Source organism: Narcine bancroftii, chromosome 3 (genome assembly GCF_036971445.1).
Source record: "Narcine bancroftii isolate sNarBan1 chromosome 3, sNarBan1.hap1, whole genome shotgun sequence".
NCBI lineage: Eukaryota > Metazoa > Chordata > Chondrichthyes > Torpediniformes > Narcinidae > Narcine > Narcine bancroftii.
In genome coordinates, this window is record NC_091471.1 from 191,990,526 (window position 1) to 192,015,515 (window position 24,990).

General features: G+C 42.6%; 1 protein-coding gene across 6 annotated transcripts in view; it reads right to left on the reverse strand.

The window, feature by feature from the left end:
* The window catches only part of trmt44 (tRNA methyltransferase 44 homolog), a 121,560-nt gene that overhangs the window by 25,882 nt on the left and 70,688 nt on the right, over positions 1–24,990 (reverse strand). For all 6 annotated transcript variants that reach the window (XM_069926161.1, XM_069926159.1, XM_069926157.1 and 3 more), the window contains 2 exons: positions 14,959–15,074; positions 1,725–1,763 (listed from right to left, as the gene is read on the reverse strand). The gene's annotated coding sequence lies outside the window, so the exon portion shown is untranslated. The remainder of the gene's footprint in view (positions 1–1,724; positions 1,764–14,958; positions 15,075–24,990) is intronic.

Below are 24,990 nucleotides of genomic sequence, written 5' to 3' on the forward strand. Positions count from 1 at the left end.
TGAAGCATGTCTTGTCATGCCAAAGGAACAATATAGATGTAAGCTGGTTTTCTTGTCAAATAAACTAAAGGCATTGGGGAGCAGGGATTTTTGCAGATCTGGAAGCAAGAAGTGAGTATCAAATACAAAAGTAGATTATCTCACTTTATTCATATTCAGCCAGCACAGGACTTCGACAGCTCTTCCCAAGGTGCCAGAACTGTAACCTAATCTTCTGTGACAGGGACATATCAACTGTCAGCAAGTGACAATTGCCTGGTTCAGCCAAGGAACAGTGTTCCTATCTCATCTGGGAAGTACCATGTCCTAAAAGTTCAAGAATATGCTGAAGAGAAACTACAGATTTCACTTTGGATTACAGAAACAGCTGGGAAAGGAACAAGGCCCTTGCTGTCCAGAAAGATCTCATCCCATCGTTCCCTTGGTAATATTATGATCTTTTTTGAATATTTTATTTAAAATTTAACAAGCATGATCATACAGTGTAATTAAGACAAAATATATCATCAAAGCAAACATGGTTTATATAATAAAAAAAACCAAAAAGAACCTCCCCTCTGGACCTCCTTAGCCCCTTATACTCATTCCCCTTCTCCCAACCTCTAATAACCCTACTAACCCCTAAAATAAAAAATAAGAAGAAAAAAAGGAAAAAAGAAAAAAAAAGAAAAAGGAAAAAAAAAGGAAGTTGAGGTGAAATAACCAGAAATAACACAATAACTAATCGTGCGATGTGGATGTCCCGCCACATCCAGGTCCAGGTCTTTAAAGTTTTAAATCTATATAATCCAAGCAAAGGCTCCAAACCTTCCTAAAAACAAAACATTCATCTCTCAGATTATATGTAATTTTTTTCCAAAGGGATACAAGATTTTAGTTCTGAATGCCATCTTTGTAAATTAAGTTATATTAGATCTTTCTAAGTAATTGCAATGCACTTCCTCACTTCTGCTAATGCTAATCTAAAAAAGCCACTTTAAATTTTTACAAACCTAATCTCAAACAAATTGTACTTATATCATTATTTTTTTAAAATTAATGGGTCCAAAGAGAATTTAGTTTTAAAAACATTTTGTAGAAATTCTCTAAAATAGTTTAACTTTTTCACATGACCATACTGAATGAAAAAAGGTCCCCTTCTCCTTCTGACATCAAAAATATAAATCAAAAGATATCAGATTATATCTTTTTAATCATTGCAGAGTTAAATATAATTGATGTATAAAACTATAATGATCAAGTCTATATCTAACATTAATAATCTTAGTCATACTATTTTAACAAATAGTTTGCCAATGGTCTATGCTAAATTCCACCCCTAAACACTTTTCCCATTTTAATCTTGACTTATGTAAATCTATCTTAAACATTTTTTGTTGCAGTAATTTCTACATTTCAGATATAAATCCTTTCTTTCTACCTTCCCGAATTATCATTTCAAAGTTTGATTCCTTTGGAAGCTCCAAATTTCTCCCATAAAAATCATGTAGCAATAATTTGATAATAATTTGATAATAACAATAATTTGATAATAACAAAAAAATATATATGGGTTGATATTTGATATATTTCTTTCATTCTCTTAAATGAAAGATATCAACTTAATTCATAGCAATTATTCACTGCCTTAATACCTTTCTGATCCCAAATCTTAAGAAGTTGATTATTAATTGTAAAGAGAAAAAGTTTATTATGATACAAAGGAGTATTTCTCGATATTTTACCTTGGGTACCAATTTCCTTCTTCACTTTCTCCCATATTCCTATCAAATGAAACAATATTGGTAACTTTTGTGAATGTAACAACTTTTCATTCCATTTATATACAAATTGATACCTTCTATTTTCATTAATTTATTTTAACTCTATATCTGCCCAAATGATCAGAGTCAAACATTCTATTAATACATTTTAATTGAGCAGCTTTATAATAATTTTGAAAATGTGTAAGTTGTAAACCTCCTAATTCATATTTTCATGTTAATTTCTGAGTCGATACTCTTTACCATTTTATCTTTACATAAAAATTTTCTCACTATTGCATTCAAATCTTTTTTAAAAATTCTTAGGTACTTTACATGGGATAGATTTTAAAATATATTGAAGTCTTGGGAATATATTCATTATAATACAATTCACTCTTCCTATTAAGGTTATCAGTAAATCCAAGTAAATAATTTTTAATTTTAGAAAATAATGGTAAATAATTTAATGCACATAAATGATTTATATGTTTATTTATTTTGATACCTAAATATTTAATTTGATCAGTCCATTTAAATCGTACAACACCTTTACAAGAAGTATGATCTGCATCGGAAAATGACATATGTTCACTTTTCTCCTAATTCACTTTGTATCCAGATAATTCCCCATATTCCCTTAATCTATCCTGTATAACCTTCAATGACTTTCTTGGTTCTGTTAAATAAATCAACACATCATCAGCAAATAAATTAATCTAAAATTCATCCAGAGCCGTTGTAATACCCTTTATCTCACTATCTTGCCTTATTAATTGTACTAAAGGTCTTATCACCATGCAAATAATGCAAGTGACAAAGGAAAACCTTGCCTAGTTGATCTCTCTAACCTAAAAGATTCAGATAAAAGTCCATTTTTCACAACTCTAGCCATAGGCTGTTTATAGATTATCTTAATTCAATTATTAATATTGGTCCAAAACTAAACTTTTCCAAAACCTTAAATAAAAAAACACCATTCAACTCTATCAAATGCTTTTTCAGCATCTAATGATAAGACCATTGGTAAGTTGGATTTCTCCTGTGAAAAATTAATTAAACTGATTAACTTAATTATATTGTCTGCAGAGTAACAGTTTTTAATAAATCCCGCTTGGTCAATATGAATCAGCATCGGTAAAAATTGAGCTAATCTATTGACTAGAACCTTAGTCACAAGTTTATAATCAATATTTAACAATGAAATTGATCTATAATATCCTGCATTCAAAGGGTTTCTATCTTTCTGAAGTATAACTGTAATACTTTATACTTTTACTTTGGCTTGGCTTCGCGGATGAAGATTTATGGAGGGGGTAAATGCTGCAGGCTCTTTTGTGGCTGACAAGTCCGATGCGGGACAGGCAGACACAGTTGCAGCGGTTGCAGGGGAAAATTGGTTGGTTGGGGTTGGGTGTTGGGTTTTTCCTCCTTTGTCTTTTGTCAGTGAGGTGGGCTCTGCAGTCTTCTTCAAAGGAGGTTGCTGCCCTCCGAACTGTGAAGCGCCAAGATGCACGGTTTGAGGCGATATCAGCCCACTGGTGGTGGTCAATGTGGCAGGCACCAAGAGATTTCTTTAGGCAGTCCTTGTACCTTTTCTTTGGTGCACCTCTGTCACGGTGGCCAGTGGAGAGCTCGCCATATAACACAATCTTGGGAAGGCGATGGTCCTCCATTCTGGAGACCAGCGCAGTTGGATCTTCAGCAGCGTGGATTCGATGCTGTCGGCCTCTGCCATCTCGAGTACTTCGATGTTAGGGATGAAGTCACTCCAATGAATGTTGAGGATGGAGCGGAGACAATGCTGGTGGAAGCGTTCTAGGAGCCGTAGGTGATGCCGGTTGAGGACCCATGATTCGGAGCCGAACAGGAGTGTGGGTATGACAACAGCTCTGTATACGCTTATCTTTGTGAGGTTTTTCAGTTGGTTGTTTTTCCAGACTCTTTTGTGTAGTCTTCCAAAGGCGCTATTTGCCTTGGCGAGTCTGTTGTCTATCTCATTGTCGATCCTTGCATCTGATGAAATGGTGCAGCCGAGATAGGTAAATTGGTTGACCGTTTTGAGTTTTGTGTGCCCGATGGAGTTGTGGGGGGGCTTGTAAAAAAAGAATCTGGTAAAGATTGTCTTTCTCTAACTTGTTCTAAAACTTCACTAAACAGTGGTAATAGTAACTTCTGAAACTTTTTATAAAATTCTGTAGTAAACCCTTCCTCTCTTGGAGATTTACCATTTGTCATTGATTTAATAGCTAAATACACTTTCTTAAAATCTATTGGCTTCTCCAATTCCTCTCTTATCCAATCATTTAAAATGGGTAGCTGCAGTTTACTTAAAAATCTATCATTTTTATCTTGGTCCTGCTCAACTCCTGAAGTATACAATTTACAAAATTCTGTAAACTCCCCATTAATGTCAAAGTTTATATGAAATTTTCATTTTTTTTCTAATATCATTTATTGTCCTTGATGTTGTGATAGTACAGATTCTATCACCAATGTGTATATGTATAGATTGTAGTGTAGGATGATTGTGATTGGCTGAGAGCCTACTGGCAGGTCTTAAAGGGTTGCTCCTAGTCAGACCAGATCATTCCGGACTGGTTGACCTACATGTGATACACTCCAGTCTTCTAGTTAATAAAAGCCTTGGTTTGGATCAACAAGCCTTTGATTCTTTTCACGCACTCTACAGATGTTTGTTCAGACTTTAACTGCCATGCTAATACTTTATGTGCCCTTTCTCCTAATTCATAATAGTTCTGCCTAGATATTTGTAATAAATGTTCAAATCTATAAGGTTGTAATGTATTATATTTCAATTTTTTTAAAGTCAATTGTGTCTTTTTCTTCTTTCGAATGAATTTTATTGTAATTCTTTTTCCAAAATATTTCTTTCTTTCTCTAATGTATCTGTTTCAGCAATATATTGCTTCTTAAGTTTAGATGTAAAACTAATCATTTGACTTCTCAAATATGCTTTTAATGCATCGATAACGCCTCAAACCGTGCATCTTGGCGCCTCACAGTTTGGCGGGCAGCAACCTCCTTTGAAGAAGACCGCAGAGCCCACCTCACTGACAAAAGGCAAAGGAGGAAAAACCCAACACCCAACCCCAACCAACCAATTTTCCCCTGCAACCGCTGCAACCGTGTCTGCCTGTCCCGCGTCGGACTTGTCAGCCACAAACAAGCCTGCAGCTGACGTGGACTTTTTACCCCCTCCATAAATCTTCGTCCGCGAAGCCAAGCCAAAGAAAAGAAAGAAGAATATAAATTTACTATCTACAGATTTTCTGTTTATATATAAAAACTGTTGTATTTGTTCAGTAATAAAATTGCAAAATTCAGAATTTTTTAACGATGAAGAATTGAATCTCCAATGATATATGGAATTTATTTTTCAGTTTTTGTGTATATCAGTAAAACAAGTGAATGATCTGACAAGATTCTAGACTTATAATCAACCAATACCACTGAGCTGATAACCAAAAAAAATCAATTCTAGAATAAGTATCATACTGATTTGAATAATACGAATAATCTCTCTCTCGGGTTTAATATCCTCCATATATGAATCAAATTCACTTCCTTCATCAAAGATATTAATTTTTTAGCCATCTTTGTTCTAGTTGTTGCTTCCCTGCTTTATCCACTAAAGGATCTAAACAACAATTAAAATCACTTCCAATCATAATTTGGTCATAAGATTGTGCTAAATTAAGAAAAACTTATTGAATAAACATCTCATCATCAGCGTTTGGTGTGTGGAGGTCCACCACTGGCCTACTGCAGGGGGAAACTTCTGTACCTGCAGAAGAGAATGGGGACAATGGCTGGCTGTTAATCAACTGACCTGAATAGACCAAGCCCCACCCGGTCGGGTGTCAATCACCCTCCGGGATATAAGCCTGAGCCGGCCCTTCGAAGACTCTCTCAGACTTTACAGCAGTACAATCTCACAGCTGGTTCTGTGGAAGTTTACATCGAATAAAGCCTGTTGTACAGTCTCTAGGTTTTGTGTGTTTCCTTCTGACCAACAGCGCACCACAGTGTGTAAATATTCACAAGTGTCCAAGAGTCGGAATAAATTTTATAATTTATTATCAAAACTGACTCACATACAGATTCTGAACTAAATGACAAATTTTTATTAACTAATATTGCCACACCTCTAGCTTTTGAATTAAAAGAAGAAGCAAAAACCTGACCAACCCAATCTCTCTTTAATTTTTGATGTTCCTTTTCAGTTAAAAGTGTCTCTTGCAAAAATGCGACATCTACCTTTAAGTTTTTAATGTAAGCTAACAATCATTTTCTTTTAATCAGATTATTGAGCCAATTCACATTAAATGTTGCAAATTTTAAATTAGCCATCTTATTTCACTTCCATCCATACCCATGTTGCAGGACCCCCACCCACGTAAAACATACTAAAATTAATTTGCATCTCCTCAACAAAACAGACATTGACAAATAAAGAATAAAGACCCTCCCAAAAAAAGGGGGGAGAAAAGAGAAAAAAAAACACCCCTTCAAAAGTACTTACGTGAATTACCCCCCTCTACTGTACGGGTAGTGACCAACGGTTTTGGTTAGAGATACAATGAGATTTTGCATCTCTCCCAAACAGAATTAATTAAACAAACAGTCTACATAAAAGAAAGTTCATGTATGATAAACTTCTTCCAAGTCTTTAGTCACTTGATCGTCATCAATGAATCTCTCTTCAGAATCACTGCTCTCCTTTTGTGACTCATCCTTCTGATCTTTCAGCGTTTTCTTCCTTCTCTCTTTTCGTGCTCCATTATCCTTCTTTCCAAAGGTTCTATTTGATTTCTGCATCTAAGAAGATGGAGACTGTCCCTTTCTAAGGTCAGGCAAAGAATTGGCAAATACCAAACCGTCTACATCATCATCAATAATATTGTGTTTCATACTCTCCATAAAAGACAGTATCTGGGTATCTGAAAGCATATTTATAACCCTTCTGCCAGAGGACTGCTTTCACCGAATTAAATGCTTTACGTCTTTTCATAATAGTTTGACTGAGATCCGCATAGAAAAACACTTCTATTTTTAACCATCAATGGATCTCCATGGTGACGAGCATTTTGAACTGCCAATTGTAACATTAACTCTCTATCTTGGTAACAAAGACACCTTACCAAAACAGATCAGGCCGGTGGACAGGGTAACAGTTTTTTTTTCTAATCTCTTTATGGGCCCTATCCAATTCTGATCCTAAAACTTCTGGGATCCAGTTTTGAAAAAAAAATGTACTGGTTCAGAATCTTCAAAGTCTTCCAAAAATCACACTATTTTCATATTGTTCGTCTGGTTCTGATTTTCCAAAGAGTCAATTTTCTTTAATAGATTATTTTTCTCTATTCTCCACCCAGTAAAAGAGTCATCCAAAGCATTCAATTCCTGTTGACAATGATCAATATCACAAACACAGTCCTCAAGTTTGTCTTCCATCTTTTTAACTTTTTCTTGTACTTTGTCCATCAACATAGCAAATTTTGCCATATCCACTTTAACAGTCGTTTTTCAGCAGAGGGACAGCCTTAAGACCACCTGGATGCATCCCCGATCCAAACACTGGCACCTCCTGGACTACATCCTGGTGCGAGAAAGTGACAAACAAGATGTGCTCCACACCAGGGTCATGCCTAGCGCGGAATGCCACACTGACCACCGGCTGGTTCGCTGCAAGCTCAACCTTCACTTCAAGCCAAAGCCCAGGAACAATAAAGCCCCCAGAAAGAGGTTCAATGTTGGAAAACTGCAGTCAGACGAAGCGAGAGGAAACTTCCAGGCAAACCTCAAAGCAAAGCTCGACGTTGCAACCCGCCTCACGGACCCGTCCCCTGAAACCCTCTGGGATCAGTTGAAGACTACCATACTGCAATCCACTGAAGAGGTACTGGGCTTCTCCTCCAGGAAAAACAAGGACTGGTTTGACGAAAACAGCCAGGAAATCCAGGAGCTGCTGGCAAAGAAGCGAGCTGCCCACCAGGCTCACCTTACAAAGCCGTCCTGTCCAGAGAAGAAACAAGCCTTCCGTCGCGCATGCAGCCATCTTCAGCGCAAACTCCGGGAGATCCAAAATGAGTGGTGGACTAGCCTCGCCAAACGAACACAGCTCAGCGCGGACATTGGCGACTTCAGGGGTTTCTACGAGGCTCTAAAGGCTGTGTACGGCCCCTCACCCCAAGTCCAAAGCCCGCTGCGCAGCTCAGACGGCAAAGTCCTCCTCAGCGACAAGATCTCCATCCTCAACCGATGGTCAGAACACTTCCAATCTCTTTTCAGTACCAACCGCTCAGTCCAAGATTCCGCCCTGCTCCAGCTCCCTCAACAGCCCCTAAGGCTAGAGCTGGATGAGGTTCCCACCCTGGATGAGACATATAAGGCAATCGAACAACTGAAAAGTGGCAAAGCAGCAGGTATGGATGGAATCCCCCCAGAAGTCTGGAAGGCTGGCGGCAAAACTCTGCATGCCAAACTGCATGAGTTTTTCAAGCTTTGTTGGGACCAAGGTAAACTGCCTCAGGATCTTCGTGATGCCACCATCATCACCCTGTACAAAAACAAAGGCGAGAAATCAGACTGCTCAAACTACAGGGGAATCACGTTGCTCTCCATTGCAGGCAAAATCTTCGCTAGGATTCTACTAAATAGAATAATACCTAGTGTCGCTGAGAATATTCTCCCAGAATCACAGTGCGGCTTTCGCGCAAACAGAGGAACCACTGACATGGTCTTTGCCCTCAGACAGCTCCAAGAAAAGTGCAGAGAACAAAACAAAGGACTCTACATCACCTTTGTTGACCTCACCAAAGCCTTCGACACCGTGAGCAGGAAAGGGCTTTGGCAAATACTAGAGCGCATCGGATGTCCCCCAAAGTTCCTCAACATGATTATCCAACTGCACGAAAACCAACAAGGTCGGGTCAGATACAGCAATGAGCTCTCTGAACCCTTCTCCATTAACAATGGCGTGAAGCAAGGCTGTGTTCTCGCACCAACCCTCTTTTCAATCTTCTTCAGCATGATGCTGAACCAAGCCATGAAAGACCCCAACAATGAAGACGCTGTTTACATCCGGTACCGCACGGATGGCTGTCTCTTCAATCTGAGGCGCCTGCAAGCTCACACCAAGACACAAGAGAAACTTGTCCGTGAACTACTCTTTGCAGATGATGCCGCTTTAGTTGCCCATTCAGAGCCAGCTCTTCAGCGCTTGACGTCCTGCTTTGCGGAAACTGCCAAAATGTTTGGCCTGGAAGTCAGCCTGAAGAAAACTGAGGTCCTCCATCAGCCAGCTCCCCACCATGACTACCAGCCCCCCCACATCTCCATCGGGCACACAAAACTCAAAACGGTCAACCAGTTTACCTATCTCGGCTGCACCATTTCATCAGATGCAAGGATCGACAATGAGATAGACAACAGACTCGCCAAGGCAAATAGCGCCTTTGGAAGACTACACAAAAGAGTCTGGAAAAACAACCAACTGAAAAACCTCACAAAGATAAGCGTATACAGAGCCGTTGTCATACCCACACTCCTGTTCGGCTCCGAATCATGGGTCCTCTACCGGCACCACCTACGGCTCCTAGAACGCTTCCACCAGCGTTGTCTCCGCTCCATTCTCAACATCCGTTGGAGCGCTCACACCCCTAACGTCGAGGTACTCGAGATGGCAGAGGTCGACAGCATCGAGTCCACGCTGCTGAAGATCCAGCTGCGCTGGATGGGTCACGTCTCCAGAATGGAGGATCATCGCCTTCCCAAGATCGTATTTTATGGCGAGCTCTCCACTGGCCACCGTGACAGAGGTGCACCAAAGAAAAGGTACAAGGACTGCCTAAAGAAACCTCTTGGTGCCTGCCACATTGACCACCGCCAGTGGGCTGATAACGCCTCAAACCGTGCATCTTGGCGCCTCACAGTTTGGCGGGCAGCAGCCTCCTTTGAAGAAGACCGCAGAGCCCACCTCACTGACAAAAGGCAAAGGAGGAAAAACCCAACACCCAACCCCAACCAACCAATTTTCCCTTGCAACCGCTGCAATCGTGTCTGCCTGTCCCACATCGGACTGGTCAGCCACAAACGAGCCTGCAGCTGACGTGGACTTTTTACCCCCTCCATAAATCTTCGTCCGCGAAGCCAAGCCAAAGATTCATAGATGTAAAACCTGAAGAAATCTGTTGAGACATTGCCTGAAATTGCTGTGTAAAATAATATTTTTTAACTGTAGGCCTACTATAAGTTGGAGATATTTTTTCTTCAGCTTCTTCCTCCTCCTCACTAAACTCCAGTTCTTCTTCAGGACTTTTAACTTCAATGGCTCCAGGCCCCAGATCTCCTGTTTCCACCACTTTTACTTGCCTTCCTGTCCCTCCATGGGTCCGAGACTGCCCCTCCACTGACCCAGGATCACCAGCCCCCCACCCCCGCCCCCCACCCCCACCCCCCACCACGGGGAGAAAAATGCTTGGAATAGTACACACCTCCACAGAGGTGCGCGTACTCACAAACTCTCCAATTTCCATGGAGGAACGTCTCTTGGCATTGGCGCAATCTTGCCTGGAGTTCTGTGGTGCTGGCGCCAGCATTGTTTTGGAAACAGCCGCTTGTCATCACTGGGGGCGAGGAGGAGCACCACCTGAGTTTCCAGATTTCAACTCCAAGGTAGGCCTCACTTCTTCCAAACCTACTGACTGTTTTAAAATTGGTTTCTTTCTTGTTTAAGTTCTGGTCTTCTTCATATTTCTTTCTAATTTCTTTAAAAACTTTTATACTGTTAGAAAGTTATTTTAAAATGGGCTTTTCTTTAATCTGTTGGGAGAGATATTTTCCCACGTCTCTCGCCTATGCCCCGCTCCCCGGACATATGATGACTTATCTCAAGTCAAAATTATTGGAAGGAAAGAAGAAAAGGTGGAAGGATGATCTCGATTGCAGAGGCTGATAAAAATGATCAAACAAGGCTTAATGGTCAATGAGCTCTCTGAACCCTTCTCCATTAACAATGGGGTGAAGCAAGGCTGCGTTCTCGCACCAACCCTCTTTTCAATCTTCTTCAGCATGATGCTGAAACAAGCCATGAAAGACCACAACAATGAAGACGCTGTTTACATCTGGTACCGCACGGATGGCAGTCTCTTCAATCTGAGGCGCCTGCAACCTCACACCAAGACACAAGAGCAACTTGTCCGTGAACTACTCCTTGCAGACGATGCCGCTTTAGTTGCCCATTCAGAGCCAGCTCTTCAGCGCTTGATGTCCTGTTTTGTGGAAACTGCCAAAATGTTTGGCCTGGAAGTCAGCCTGATGGAAAAGAGAGGTCCTCCATCAGCCAGTTTCCCACCATGACTACCAGCCCCCCCACATCTCCATCGGGCACACCAAACTCAAAATGGTCAGCCAGTTTACCTATCTCTGCTGCACCATTTCATCGGATGCAAGGATCGACAACGAGATAGACAACAGACTCGCCAAGGCAAATAGTGCTTTTGGAAGACTACACAAAAGAGTCTGGAAAAACAACCAACTGAAAAACCTCACAAAGATTAGCGTATACAGAGCCGTTGTCATACCCACACTCCTGTTCAGCTCCGAATCATGGGTCCTCTACCGGCATCACCTACGGCTCCTAGAACGCTTCCACCAGCCTTGTCTCCGCTCCATCCTCAACATTCATTGGAGTGACTTCATCCCTAACATCGAAGTACTCGAGATGGCAGAGGCCGACAGCATCGAATCCACGCTGCTGAAGATCCAACTGCGCTGGGTAGGTCACGTCTCCAGAATGGAGGACCATCGCCTTCCCAAGATCGTGTTATATGGCGAGCTCGCCACTGGCCACCATGACAGAGGTGCACCAAAGAAGAGGTACAAGGACTGCCTAAAGAAATCTCTTGGTGCTTGCCACATTGATGACCGCCAGTGGCCTGATATCGCCTCAAACCGTACATCTTGGCGCCACACAGTTCAGTGGGCAGCAACCTCCTTTGAAGAAGACCACAGAGCCCACCTCACTGACAAAAGGCAAAGGAGGAAAAACCCAACACTCAACCCCAACCACCCAATTTTCCCCTGCAACCGCTGCAATCGTGTCTGCCTGTCCCGCATCGGACTTGTCAGCCACAAACGAGCCTGCAGCTGACGTGGACTTTTTACCCCCTCCATAAATCTACGTCCGCGAAGCCAAGCCAAAGAAGAAAAAGAAATAAGAATACTGAGCAGTAAAGAAAATCATAGAACGATTGGTAGTGAAGCCAATCATTGACTTTGTCTTCATACTGAAAGTTTCTTATACAGCTCCCAAGAGGTAAACTTAATATGTCAAGGTAATATGCCCAAAGGGCACGATCATCCATTATAGCTTCAGCAGAAGAACTACTGAGAGCAGACAGAGATGTGTATATATACTTGCTGAAGTTCTATAAGGCTTTAGGGAGAAAAGATAAAGCAGGTTTCTACAGAAATTCCTCTGAAGTCAGGAAAGAAATTCTCCAGATTGTCATTTAAAATAGTCTCCACATTGAAACCAGATGAATGTTAATCTGATTTCATCAGCATCTAAATTTACCTAATTAAGGCAGTTTTTTTTTATGTGAAGGACACTACAGATGGAGAGAAACATTGCAGTAATGAGTCCCTTGAGGTTTCATTAATTAGAAGAAAGAGCTGTTCCCCTTCATTACTTTCTGTGGCATTTAATCCTATTAATCTAATTAATTTTCTTTGACCTAATATTGGTGATTACATGTCAGAAAATTGGGATTGTTATACAAGATAATGCAAATAAAGTTCATTAAAATACTTCGTATTTCATCCATTTTCATAAAAACTGTCAAACCTGATATATTATGAGCCAGTCTTATCTTCTGCCAAAGTTCAAGTATCATAATTTTAAATAATGTTTGTGGATAGCTAAATGTAGAATTTTTTTTCATTTAGACATACAGCACGGTAACAGGCCCTTTCGGCCCATGAGCCCATGCTGCCCAATTACACCCAATTAATCTACAACCCCGGTATGCTTTGAAGGGTTGGAGGAAATAGGAGCACCTGGAGGAAACCCATGCAGACATGAGGAGAATGTACAGTGCAAACAACATTGCGTTAACTGCTACGCTAACTGTTCCTCCCTAATCATTTCTACCAAATTTGGCAGTCGCATATACATAAGCCTAATTGAAACAACAAACCATTCATTTGATGAAGGCTTCTGGCCCAAAATGTTGACCTTTCTTTTTCTCCCACAGATGCTGCTCGACCTCCAATGCATTGTTGGTTGCTCTTGATTCCACCACCCCTATTCTCCCATGTGTCTCCAACTAAATGAAACATGGTTCTCAGGGGATATGCATTGAATGATAAGTTATAGCAGAATCATGCAACATGGAAACAAACCCTTCAGCCCAACAAGTCAACACCTATCGTAAAGCACCTATCAGCTTAATTCTGTACTATTCCCTCTTTTAATTACATTCCCATAAACTATGCCACTACACTCATCGGCACATCAGGGGCAATTAACAACAGTCAGTTAACCCATCAACCTCCATGCATTTAGCATGAAGGAGAAAACCAAAACAGATGCACGAAAAGCATGCAAACATAACACAGACAGCAATCAGGATCATGATTGAACCCAACTCACTGGACTTGTGACCTTCCTTTTTCCTCTTTATGACATGCAGTATAAAAGCAGCAATGTAAAGTTGAGGCTTTATAAGGCAAAAGCCAGAATACACAGAGTATTGAGGGCAGTTTTTGTGTGGTGGCCCCCGGAGATTGAGCTGGCACAGTGTGCAGCACGGGCAGTAGTAAAGAGCAGCATAACACACTGTCTTTTCTTTGGTTTGGCTTCATGGGCGAAGATTTATGGAGGGGTAATGTCCACGTCAGCTGCAGGCTCGTTTGTGGCTGACAAGTCCAATGCGGGACAGGCAGACACGGTTGCAGCGGTTGCAAGGGAAAATTGTCCCTTAATACAGCAAACCAGGGAGGTTGAAAGCTGGAGCAGTACAAAACCAGCAGCGCTAAAATGGTGCTGGCCAAGCTGCCCAGCTAACAGATCAATAACAGGCTGCGGAAGGATATTCACATGCAAGAATGTTCCAACCCCCTACTGTTATTCATGCGACTGATGTCAGCCAATCAAACAAACGGCGGGAAGTCCAATTGTATGAAAGGAGCCTTTCCAGCTTAACCTCCCACACTGAGAGTGTGTTTGTTTCTTTGTAGCAGTTGGTTATAGCAGAATATATTGGGATTAGAGAGAGTCCATAGGAGGTTCATCAGAATGATCTCCAGAATGAAAAGATTATCTTATGAGGAGTGTTTAATAGCTGGAGTTTAGAAAAATGAGATGAAATCTCATTGAAACCTATCAAATACTGAAAGGACTGGACAGAGTGGACATAGAGAAAATGTTTCTTATGGTTGGGGGAAGTGGTGGGGGAGGGGGGAGTCTGGGAACAGAGGGTACACCCTTAGAATACAAAAATGTCCTATTAGAACTGAGATAAGGAAGAATTTCTTTACCCAGAGGGTGGTGAGTCTATGGAATTTGTTACCACGGACAGCTGTGGAGGCCAAATCAGAATAAAAAATCAGAATTAGAATTTATTGTCATGAACAATTCACAAAATTCTGTGTTCTGTGGCAACATCCCAGTGCAAACATTCATTTTCACCACCTTACAACAATTTTTTTTTAAAATAGTGCATGAGAAAGTAAGGCAGTGTCTTTGGTTCATTGATTATTCAGGAATCTGATGGGAGTGGGGAAAAAGCTGTCCTTGTGCCACTGAGTGCTTGTTTTTAGACTCCTGTTCCTTTTTCTTTATGGTAGCAAAGTGAGTTCGTGTGCCGTGGCCAAGCAAGCTGGGACGTGGCAGCGAGGTCCTTGGGTCGTAGGTTTTATATTGGAGTGGCCTTCTCCTATACAGGTTTCTTACGTGGGCTGGAGAGGCCTGCCTCCCCTCCTAGGTTGGACCATAACTGGTTGCAATCCAACCTGTTGGCCTCCGCCTGCTTCTCGGGGCCTCCGTCTGCTTCACTCTGCCAAGGCCGGGGCCACCGCCTCCCCCTCGCTTCTGCCCGCACCGGGGCCTCCGCCTGCCTCACTCTACCGAGGCCGGGGCCGCCACCTCCCCCTCGCTTTTGCTCGGAATGGGGTCGCCGCCGCTTACCTTCTGCTCGGACTGTGGCCGGGGCCACCACCGCCTACCCTCTGACCGGACCGGGGCCGGGGCCACCGCTGCCTTCCCTGTGTCCGGACCGTGGCCGCCGCCTCCTTCTTTCTGCCCTGTACAAAAACAAAGGCGAGAAATCAGACTGCTCAAACTACAGGGATATTGCCTCCATTGCAGGCAATATCTTCGCTAGGATTCTCCTAAATAGAATAATACCTAGTGTCGCCGAAAATGTTCTCCCAGAATCACAGTGCGGCTTTCGCGCAAACAGAGGAACTACTGACATGGTCTTTGCCCTCAGACAGCTCCAAGAAAAGTGCAGAGAACAAAACAAAGGACTCTACATCACCTTTGTTGACCTCACCAAAGCCTTCGATACCGTGAGTAGGAAAGGGCTTTGGCAAATACTAGACTGCCTCGGATGCCCCCCAAAGTTCCTCAACATGGTTATCCAACTGCACGAAAACCAACAAGGTCGGGTCAGATACAGCAATGAGCTCTCTGAACCCTTCTCCATTAACAAAGGCGTGAAGCAAGGCTGCGTTCTTGCACCAACCCTCTTTTCAATCTTCTTCAGCATGATGCTGAAACAAGCCATGAAAGACCTCAACAATGAAGACGCTGTTTACATCCGGTACTGCACGGATGGCAGTCTCTTCAATCTGAGGCGCCTGAAAGCTCACACCAAGACACAAGAGAAACTTGTCCGTGAACTACTCTTTGCAGACGATGTCACTTTAGTTGCCCATTCAGAGCCAGCTCTTCAGCGCTTGACGTCCTGCTTTGCGGAAACTGCCAAAATGTTTGGCCTGGAAGTCAGCCTGAAGAAAACTGAGGTCCTCCATCAACCAGCTCCCCACCATGACTACCAGCCCCCCCACATCTCCATTGGGCACACAAAACTCAAAACGGTCAACCAGTTTACCTATCTCGGCTACACCATTTCATTGGATGCAAGGGTCGACAACGAGATAGACAACAGACTCGCCAAGGCAAATAGCGCCTTTGGAAGACTACACAAAAGAGTCTGGAAAAACAACCAACTGAAAAACCTCACAAAGATTAGTGTATACAGAGCCGTTGTCATACCCACACTCCTGTTCGGCTCCGAATCATGGGTCCTCTACCGGCATCACCTACGGCTCCTAGAACGCTTCCACCAGCGTTGTCTCCGCTCCATCCTCAACATTCATTGGAGTGACTTCATCTCCAACATTGAAATACTCGAGATGGCAGAGGCCGACAGCATCGAATCCACGCTGCTGAAGATCCAATTGCGCTGGGTAGGTCATGTCTCCAGAATGGAGGACCATCGCCTTCCCAAGATCGTGTTATACGGCGAGATCTCCACTGGCCACTGAGACAGAGGTGCACCAAAGAAGAGGTACAAGGGCTGCCTAAAGAAATCTCTTGGTGCCTGCCACATTGACCACTGCCAGTGGGCTGATCTCACCTCAAACCGTGCATCTTGGCGCCTCACAGTTCGGCGGGCAGCTACCTCCTTTGAAGAAGACTGCAGAGCCCACCTCACTGACAAAAGACAAAGGAGGAAAAACCCAACACCCAACCCCAACCAACCAATTTTCCCTTGCAACTGTGTCTGCCTATCCCGCATCGGACTTGTCAGCCACAAACGAGCCTGCAGCTGATGTGGACATTACCCCTCCATAAATATTCATCCGTGAAGCCAAGCCAAAGAAAAAAGAAGAAGCAGTGTGAAGAGGGCATTGCCTGGGTGTTGGGAGTCTTTGAGGATAGAGGCTGTTTTTTTAAAACACATGCTCTTGTAGATGAACTTCATGGAGTGAAGTCTGGTGCCTGTGATGTCGCAGGCCGAATTAACAATGCTCTGGAGTTTATTCTTATCCTGAGAGTTGGCACCTCCATACCAGGCAGTGATGCAACCAGCCAGAATGCTCTCCATAGTACACCTATAGAAGTCTTCAAGAGTCTTTGGTGACATACTGAATCTCCTCAAATACCACACAAAGTATAACCACTGACAAGCATTCATCATGATTGCATCCACATGGAGGTTCCAGGACAGATCCACGGAGAAGATGACACCCAAGAATTTGATGTTCTTGGTCCTCTCCACTACTGAGCCCTCGATGAGGACTGGGTCATTTTACCCTGACTTCCTCCTGAAGTGCACAATCATCCCCTTGGTTTGCTAAGGTTGAACGCAAGGTTGTTGACATGACACCACACAATGAGTGGATCTATTTCCCTCCTGTACGCTTCTTCATTGCTGTTTTTGATTCTGCTGACATCTGTGGTGTCATCAGCAAATTTTTAGATAGCATTGGAATTATGCCTGACCACACAGTCATGAGTGTATAACAAGTAGAGCAATGGGCTAAGCACACATCCTTGAGGTGCACTTGTCTTGATAATCAGTGAGGAGATGTTGTTACCAATTCGTACTGACTGTGATCTTCCAATGAGGAAGTCAAGGATCCAGTTACAGAGGGGGATGCCAAGGACCAGTGTTTGTAGCTTCTTGACTAGTTCTGAGGCTGAGCTGAAGTCGATGAAGAGGAGCTGTATGCATGAGTTGCTGTTTTCGAGGTGATCGCGAGCTGAGTGGAGAGCTAGCGATATTGCATCTGCTGTGGCATGATTGTAATGATAGGTGAATTGCAGTGAGTCCAGATCTTTGCTTAGGTTCATGTTAATTCTGGCCATGACCAGCCTCTCAAAGCATTTCATCACAGTAGAAGTTAGAGCTACTGGGTGATAGTCATTGAGGCAGCTCACACTACTCTTCTTGAGTTTTGGGATGATTGATGCCCTTTTGAAGCAAGTTTGAGCCTCTGACTGCAGCAATGAGAGGCTCAAAATGTCTGTGAAAACTCTGACTAGTTGATTGGCACAGATTTTCAGCTCCCTGCCAGTATGCGAACAGGACCTGACATCTTGCCAGGGTTCACCTTCTTGAATGATATTCTGACGTCACCCTCAGAGACAAAGATCACAAAAAAATCCTTTTTAAGAATTCTAGTAGGCACTGTTTGGTTCGCTTTCTCAAAGCAAGCATAGAGGTGTTCAATTCATTGGATAATGAAGCGTCACAGCTATCTATGGTGTTCGCCCTTGCTTTTTCAGTTGTAATGACCTGTGCCCCCTTCCACAGCTGGTGTATATTTGCCTGTCTCTAGCTTTGTCCAGAATTTCCACTTTGCTTCAGAGGTGGCTTTCCACAGGTTTTACCTGGACTTCTTGGAGATATCTAGATCCCTGGCCATAAACCCTTTGATCTTGCCCTCTGTAGGTTGCGAGTCCTCTGATTTTTCCAAGGCTTCTGGTTGGGGAACTCTTGGTAAGTGTGCATGGGCACACACTCGTCCACGCAGGTCTTAATGAAGTTGGTGACACCTGTTGCATACTCATTCAAGTCTATGGATAAATTCTTGAATATGGGTATTTTGAAGAAGGAGGTAGATAGGTTCTTGATGAGGAAGGCAATCAAGGATTATAGGGAAAGGCAAGAGTATGGGATAAAAGGATAGTAAATCATCAGTAAAGGAATAGAAAATAGCCTGATTTGCTTCCTATGTCTAACGGTATTGTGGTGAAACAACCACAGCACTGGGTGGTGTACCCACCAGCCTACTGCAGGGGGTGACCTCTATACCTGTAGGTAGACAACTTGGGAGGATGACTCCACCTGGCCAACTGTCAATCACAGACCTGTCTATAGAATTGAGCTGGCCCTTCCTGGGACAGTCACACATGTGGAGCCATCGAGATACTACAACTGATGTATAGAGTTTAAGTGGATTAAAGCCTGTAGTCTAGTCTTTTCTATGTTTTGTGTTTGCTTGCTGCACCACAGCGCACCACAGGTATTTTGTCTAATGTGTAGACATGTACTTTTTTTCCAGATCCCTACTTTGCTCATCATCATTCTATCTTCAACCTTTCATATTTATGGATCATCGGTAACTCCAGACTGACCAGAGAGTGATAGAACTCTGATAAATAAATAAATACCGTATATACTCATGTAAAAGTCAACATTTCTGGACAATTTTTAATATTAAATTTATGGAGTTGACTATTACATGTATACTACTTTTGAGGGGCTGGAATTCTCACTAGAATCCAAAATAATTTAGACATCCAAATAATGTCTAAAGAAATAAAGAACAAAAACACAATGAATTATAGTAATATTGCAGAGTCTGTACATCAAAACACACTCCTATCTTACCAAGTTAAAATAAACATAAGATTAAACACAAAAGTCTGCGGATGCTTTGAGTGAAGCAAAAACCAAAAAAAGGGTTGAGGGGGTGGGAAGAAAGGGCAGCTCAAAGGAGGAGGTGCAGGTTGAGTAGGGAGAGGCACAGGGGGATAGGAAATGGCAAGGAGTGGTGGTGGGGGGGGCATGAGCCTGCAGGATACAGCAGCTGCATCTGTCTTGGGGAGGCTGTAGTTAATATAGGAACTGGCGAGGAGGTCAGCGTGGATGCTGGTCGGGACCGTGTTAAGTACCTGCATTGGCGGAAGCATTGGGAGCTCCGTTCTGCAGGCATCTGCGACCGGGTGGTAAATCTGCATCTCTAGACCATCTAGAAAGGTCTGGCTTCCGTGCGGCCGGGGCCAAGGTGTGAGTTGCTTCTGAGGTGTCGGGAGCTTCAACCTGCAGGCGGCTGGGGCTGAGGGGAGAGTTCACCACTGAGGCACCGGAAGATCTGGCCTGCAAGCGGCCAGGTTCGAGGTGGGTGACTAGGCTTGATTTTACATGAGATAAATGGAACATTTTAGATTTATTTTTATCCAAAAATAGAAAGTCAACTTTTATATGAGATTGACTTTTACCTGAGTATATATGGTAGCATTAATTTTACTTTTGGAATATTGTAAAGCAAATGCTATCATCAATAATAACTGGAAAAAAATGAGAGTGATAGTCAATCAGGAACAGAAACTGATTTCAGAGCCAAAAAAAATCACAAAGTTGGTTCCTCTCTCCTTTCCTCTCATCCTTCTCTTCTCACTCCTCTTTCTCCTTTGTCAGGTAGTGAAAGCCAACTCCAGCTCCAGCCTTGATGTAAAAGGTAGTGGTGATAGTGAACTTGGCAGCCACTGGCAATGCAGTTACCAGATGGTTCTGAGGTTAAAATGTCTGTGAGAGGTGCTTGGCTGAAGTGTCACACACCTTATTCTTTTATGAGCATACAACAGGAAAATTCCCCATTGTCCCTTCCTTCCCTAATGGAACCTTGGATGTATGATTCTTCCTTTTTTCCCTTCTCCGTCTCCCTTCACATCAAATTCACCCAATAATTTGACCACCAATTTCGATTAGTGAATATAAGGAAACACAGAAGGAAAGGATATAATATTTTCAAGTATTAAATTGAGAGAGGAAGTGAAGAGGGGCGTGAAGAGGCAAATAAGCCTGGAAAAGAGATGATCAGACTTGAATCGCTAATAATATAAAACATTTTTCACTGGGTATAAAACAAGTGGCTGGTAAAAAAGAAGTTGGGATTCATTAAAGACAAAAAATGTGACGTGTGAGGCGCGGGACAAGGCTAGAATACTTAGTGAGTACTTTGCATCGAGGTTCACTAAAGAATCTGAATCAGAAGGAGAAATTATATGCACAGTGGATGGGTGAAAACAGACAGGCTCTGAAAGCTCTCTATGTTTAGAGTGGTTAATCAAAATCAAAACAACTACAGATGCTGGAAATCCAAACGAAAACCAGAAAATCCTTCAAGAACTCAGCATGTTTGACAGCATCTGAGGAAAGAGAAAAAGAAAATCAACACTTCAGGTCTGCATTGTTTTGATGAAGAGCACAGATGTTGCTTGCCTTGTTAAGCTTTTCCAGCATTTTCTGTTTTAGAACAGCTAAATTGTCCAGTTCGAACAACGCACATCTCGATATGGGTCTAGAGAGAATGGAGAGATTGAAGGGTTTGCCACAATTTACTGATATCCTTGGAAAGCTCACAAAGAAGTTTACAAAATGATAGATGAGACTCTGTTGGACAAGAAAGGGAAAAGCACATTGCTGGTAACCGTAGGAAGGTCAGTTTAAGTTATGATCAATAATCAGTGGGAAAAATAAATAGGGACTCATAGAGATTTGACTTAATTAGGCACAGATTCGTAACAATCTAATCTTATTTTCTTAAGAGAGAAAGATTTTGAAGTAACAGAAAAGATTGTAGATGGAAATGCAGAAGAAATTGTCTATATGGATCAACAAAATTGGATCTCATGGAATAGAATGATCAGTGTCAGCTTGGATTAAAAGATTGGCTTATTAAGAAGTGAGCCATAGTGAATGGATGTTAGACAGCAATGATCCTCAAGGATCATGGCTAGGACAATTTTTCATTATAAATGTTGATGACTCGAATACAAAGGAAAATTTCAAACAATCCCAATGATACCAAACTTGTGGTTGTGAGCAACAGTGAGGAATGATACCGATCGACTGTAACAAGTTTCTGAAATATGAGGAGAATAGGCGGAGGAAGCCTAATCCTTAAAAAAAAGTATTACATGATGCAATTTGGTGAAAGGATGAGCAGAGTCAAAAAAAAAAATGTAAGAAGAGAGGGACCTATGGATCGGGATGTGGATGGCTGTGAGGAGGAAGCGTTTCATGGGACTCTGTTTCATCGGGATTTTTAATATCCGTCCACCAAACATGTGTCAATCCCCTTCCCTCACTGGACAATGGCTTGGACTTTTTCTGAGTCAAGCTGTGAGCCAGATCAGTGGGCTGCTTGCAGCTGCTGTGTTTCAATCAGCTTGGAAGGCTGCTTCCATGATTTTAATTTCTAAATTGGTCACATGTCCTTGGGCAATCTGTACTACCTTTTGCAGTTCACAACAGTGATGTTGCAGGGATTCTATCTCCCTATCTTTCGGAGCACCCAGATTACTTAACTCGGACGTGATACCCCACTGGTGGCTAAGCAGGGATATCAGTAACCATAGGGTACCCCCACAGTTCCCTGAGCCTCGGGAAACCCAGTAACTCCAGGTGGGAGAGAACGTGGTGTCCTATCTTCTCTCCATGGGGTCCAACCTGTCGACCCAATCGACTATCATGCTGCCAAATGGCTAAACCCCTGAAGGTCATTGGTCCACATGGGAAATTTTATAATCTGACCTGAGGGTCACTTCCCTATCTGTCAGTCACCTCCTGCTGTCCCATTGGTGAGCAAGTACATAATCACACATGCACCCAACAGGACACCCACACACACACTTGTTAATATGATCTCCCATGTTAGTTCGATCTTCCACTCCCACATGGTTAAGACTCCACGTGTGTCCAGCTGAAGCTCTATAAACCTTGCTCGCAGCACCAATTGTCACGATGACAAGAGGATCAGGTTCCGTGGGTTCACAGAGAGTCTGGATACAAGTGTTACAATCATACATAACTTTTATTAACACATGGGAAACAAACGGGGAGAATGTTAAACAGTACTCGATCACTATTTCACCTCAGACTCAACCTACTCACACACTACAGACTGGGACTCTTACACACACCTGGTTCCCTGACCAACGGGCTGCTGTTCCCTGCAAGTATCAATCTATCGCAATACTACGTCTCAACTTCAGTGTAGGGCACACCTTACCTGCGACACTTTCAGCAATGTCCACAGTACTGACCTGATGCAAAGTAATGTGCGGGATTTGGACCATGAGGCTGAGAGAAAGAATGTGCTGTGCGCTGTTGTATGCAGTGTTCATCTGTGCTTCCAGCCAATAATAACCCCAGATTATTTAAATTAGCCAAAGGCAAGGTGTGCACTAATGGGTGGCTGCAGTCCAACCTTGATTGACAGGTGAGGTGACTTTTGAATAAGTTTCAGACTGGCAGGACACATATTCCAGACAGGCAGGGAGGCTATGTTTCCTCCACATGCAACAGATGGGTTGAGTATCTTGCGTACATAATAAGTTGAATCTTGAATCCAAGACAGTACAGCAAGTGCTGACAGCATGTGCTATTGATGAAAAATAGGCATGTACATAGAAGATGGTATTATGCCAGAATTTAAAGTGAATTGTGCATCCCAATGCCCATATTTTGCAAGAATGGGGGTCAGTTTGATTTCTTTGATAGTTTTATCAGTAATGATGTGTAGAGGTTGTCCAGGAGCATCATGTTAACTGAGAATAAACATTTGGGTCAGTGCAAATGTTTTTACCCCTGTGCCTTCTGCATCAATCCACCAAGTATTAGGCTAAAAGTGACTTCCACTGGGTGACTGAAGATAGTTGCACCATCCCTATATCAGCCTTTCAAAACATCATAAAGGATACGCAAATATAAGCTTTTTAACTCAGGCAAAGGATATTTTTGACATAGAGGAGTGTGCTGTAATGGCAGTGCTGACCCAGGAGAGTAAAGAGCGGAGACACAGCACTCACTACTCTGAAGGGTTCAACCATCCAGTTCCAATGCTGGGAGCTCCACACAGCTTTAAACAACCTGTTAAAGGAGCCAATGGGGTTCATTAGTAAAATCATGCGACCACAAGGTTTGTGCCCAAGAGGGCCGCACCTGTGCTTGGCAGCGAACCTCAACGGGTTGCATACTCTGAGGGAGCAGTGGACCAGCACAGGGCACCAGAAATGGGGGAAAAAAACAACATCCCCATCTCCACCCTCCCCCTGTTCAGAAGAAGAAGCATGGGAGATGACCCTACAGCACAAAACCACAGTGGCGGACAGTGGTTGGAGAGTCACATAGGTTGCAGGCAATTTGCAATCAGGGGTCTCACATGGGCTGCAGACTACTTAAGGCTGCTTCATGGGAACCAGGTATCAGACCCGGGATTCAAGAGGGTGCTGAGGGCAGGAATGGCTCCTGAAGGACCTTGGGTACTGAAGGCTTCCTGATCGCATTGGAGGTATGGAACTTCAGCTGAAGTTGTCAAAGTTTTGAACCGGTGCGGCTGCAGAGGTTGCGGGAGCACTGGAGGCGAATCTACGGACATTCAGTGACTCTGAACGGACTCTTTTTTGCTTCTCTTTCTCCTATGGTTAGGGGCACTGGGTTCGTGGAAACTCTTTGTCTTATCGCAGACAAAGTTAAAATATATCATGTATGTCACATTTTGAATGTATTACCGTGGACAATGAAAGGAACCTTGAACTTTAAATGTGTTATCCTGAACAAAACTTTCAACCGTATGAAAGAAAATCTGACAGCCTTGAAATACGAGGAAATTGTGCTGTCTCAAACTGAGGAGTAAATGGGAAAATCTAACTGAAAATAACTTGTCCAGAATTTTTCCAGTGGTATTTCTTACCAGCTACCATTTAGCCTCAGTATCCCAGTTTTAATTAAATGGGAAAACAAGATATGCTCAGGATACTTTATCTTGCATTTGAGGTAAATTACTGCTGATCTCATCAAAAAAGTTATTTATTTCTTCTTTTGTTTCAGACTGTTCAATTTAATTATAAACTGCTTTTAGCTTTAAGCTTGTAATAAATGTTCACAATTATTTGCTGATGATCCATGTTTGTGCTGGTGAAGATAAGATTAAGGAGTACCATAAATATGTGTGTATAATGTGTTTCGAGTATAATGCACCCCCCTCCATTTTTGAGGGGAAAAAGGGAGAAAGAATTTACCCCCGTGTGTAATACAACCCCTCCCCCCACACCCACCCGATTTGCGCTGCCGTCTCTCTTCCTCCTTGCCCGCCCGATTCGCACTGCCATCTCTCTTCCCCCTCGCCCGTCCGATTTACGCTGCCATCTCTCTTCGTCCTTGCCCGCCCGATTCACGCTGCCATTAATATGTATGTATAATGCGACCCCCAACTTTGAGCTCAAATTTTGGTACAAATTTTTTTTTGCATTATACACGCATATTTACGGTATATTTGTGTTATATAACTATGGAAAGTCATTCCCCTGATTAAAGAAAGTCTGGCATATTGTAATCAGTGTCAAAAGCATGCAAGATGAGCATCTCTCTTTTCTGTTTATAATATCCATGAATGCTTGGAGGAATGATCAGTAAAT